Consider the following 2,955-nt stretch of genomic DNA (forward strand, 5'->3'; position numbering starts at 1 on the left):
GTATGTTGTCTGTTACATTTATTGGTTTGCGAGTGTTTTCTGGAAAACTGCAGTATCTGTGAAGACCGATTTCCATGCTGGCATTGCATGCATCCAAATATTAATGCACAGAGGCACAGAATTAGAGAATTAGAATTAGGTAGATGGTTAAAGTGGGTTAAATATATGGGAGTAGGAGAAGGGCGAAGTAGGTAAAGGGATCAAATATATGGTAGCTCTAGGAAAGTGGACTTTGGGTGGTAAACACACAATAGAATATACAGATGCCCAATTAAATGTACACCTGAAAATTATATAATTGTATTAACCAATGTTGTCCCAATAAACTTAATTTTTAAAAAGTTTAAAAAAAATAAGGAACACAAAAATGATATAAATAGATCTGTATGTTGTAGAACTATATTACTGATATAGTTCTATCTACCTGAGTATTGATATCACTAGCTTCTATTTTCTTTCCCATAAGAACTTTACTCTTGTTAACAATGAAGCAATTCTAGTCCTATGTTTCTTTGACTGAAAACCCATTTATTTCTGTTGGTTATATTTAAAAGAATGTAATTAAAAATAAAAATATTAAGCTCAGGAATTGTGATTGGGTCATCTGTTTCCACCAATGATTTATAAGACAATAAAGTTTGTCGATGGCATCAGAAGTAAAACTCAAAATTAGATATTTCCGTTCTGAAAGCATTCGATCTTGGAAACTGGAAAACAATATCTCAATATCTAAATTACAGACATAATTGATAAATATCATTGTAGAAACATAATTAAAAGATATATTACACATATAGAAAATTTAGTTACATGTAGAGGTTTTATGTAAAGTAACTGATGACGGGATAATACATGTTTACTTTTCAGTAGAAGATGTATAAAAATTTTCTGCTTTAATAGGAATGAGTGGATATTGCAAAAATGCTTACAAAGAAAAAGATTCCTTGCTTCATTTTATTGGAGTTATTAATACCAATATTTAAATCTTCAGTATTTTTCCTATTCACATTCTTTGTTTTGTTTTCATGAATAAATTTTGCTTAAAGAAAATAAAAATGAGTATGAGAAGTCACACAATGACAACAGAGTTTGTACTCTTGGGAATATCAAACAACCCAGAGCTTTAGGTTGTAATGTTTCTCTCTTTATATATGACATGTACTGAGTGTCACTGGAAACATAACCATCATTGTCCTCACCATGATAGACAATCATTTAAAGACTCTCCTATGTATTTTTTCCTCCAAAATGTTTCTCTCTTAAAACTTTCATTTTGGGGGACAATCATTACTAAAGTCAAAACCATTTCCTACACCATTGTTTAGCTCAATTATTTTTCTTCGTCTTCATGCATGTGCTCAAATTTTTTCTTCTAACTGCCGTGTCTTTTGATCGTTATGTTGCAATTTGCAAGCTTCTTTATTATACCTCCGTCATGAACAAGAAAATCTGCACCCTGCTTTTCTTTAGCGCATAGCTCGGAGGATTTCTTATATTTTCCCACCACTCATGCTTATCCTCAAGTTAGATTTCTGTGCTTCCAATGTAATTGATCACTTCTCTTGTGACTATTTCTCTATTTTACAACTCTCATGCTTGAATACATGGCTTTTAAAGATGATTGGATTTTTTTTCTCCCCCAGTTTTATTGAAGTATAATAGGCAATTAGTTGCTCATATTTACATTGTATAATTCAATGAGTTTTTTTTTCAATTATAGTTGGCATACAATAATATATTTGTTTCAGTTGTATAGCATAGTGATTAGAGAGATCTATATAACTCATGAAGTGGTCACCCCACTAAATCTGGTAGCCCTTTTCCCCCTTACATATTTTTTACAACATTGTTGACTATTTTTCTTATGCTGCACTTTATATTTACATGAATATTTTGTATCTATCTATTTTTACTTCTTAATCCCTTTGCCCTTTTTTACTGTCTCCCCAACTCCCCCTCCCATCCAGTAGCCCTCAAAATATTCTCTGTATCTATGAGTTTGTTTCCATTTTTGTTGTTATTTTGTTCTTTACATTCCACATGTATGTGAAATCATGTGGTATTTGTCTTTCTCTATCTGATTTCATTTGGCACAATACTCTCTAGGTCCATCAAGACAATATCTCTTTCCAGCCCTTTCCCTTTAGTCTGAGTGTGTCTTTCAATCTGAAGTGAGTCTCTTGTTGGTAACATAAGTAAAGGTCTTGTTTTCTTATCCATTCAACTTCTCTATCTTTTCTTTGGAGCACTTAACTCTTTTTCATTTGAGATACTTGTTGATAAACATAATTATTGGCTTTTACTCTGCTTTTGTTGCTATGTTTTTCACATTGGCATTAGTGATTCTGTCCTACATGTGCACCATTAGCACCATTTTGAGAATTCCATCTGCTAGTTAGAGGAAAAAGGTTTCCCCCATGTTTCTCACACACGATTGTCATTTCTATCTCTTATAGAAGCTGTATATTCATGTATGTCAAGTCTTCAGGTAAAAAAAAAAAAATCACCATTGACCAGAGGAGTAGCTATTTTCAACACTTCAGTTGCCCTATTTTGAACACTTTTATTAATATCCTGAAGAACCAGCAAGGAAAGAAAGCTTTCAAAAACTTGGTTCATAAAGTAGTATTTTCTAGAAACAAATGAGAGTGTGTATTAACATGAATGAATATCATTAGGAGGATTCAATAAAGGAAAAATTAAATTGTAACTTTTACAATATCCTCCTATATCCATCTCACAGATAACTGCAATGCTGAGCTCATTTGTTTAAGCTTTCTTTTTAAGCTGACAATGACTATGTTGTGTCTTCCTTTCAAACAGTGTAGTAGGTTCTATGTAATCATTTATTTACATATGAATAGAAACCAGTGGCTATAGAACATAAATCATTTTGCTGATTTTTCTGAGTAACAAAAATATTTTTTACTGTAATAGCTAAAGGAGTATACACTT

At 31.8% G+C, this 2,955-nt stretch overlaps 1 pseudogene; it reads left to right on the top strand.

Annotated features, from left to right (window-relative positions):
* Positions 1-1,229: 1,229 nt before the first annotated feature.
* On the top strand, positions 1,230-2,557 carry LOC102881328 (annotated as a pseudogene).
* The last annotated feature ends 398 nt before the right edge of the window (positions 2,558-2,955 follow it).

This window comes from Pteropus alecto, unplaced genomic scaffold (assembly GCF_000325575.1).
Source record: "Pteropus alecto unplaced genomic scaffold, ASM32557v1 scaffold839, whole genome shotgun sequence".
In the NCBI taxonomy this organism is placed as follows: Eukaryota; Metazoa; Chordata; class Mammalia; order Chiroptera; family Pteropodidae; genus Pteropus; species Pteropus alecto.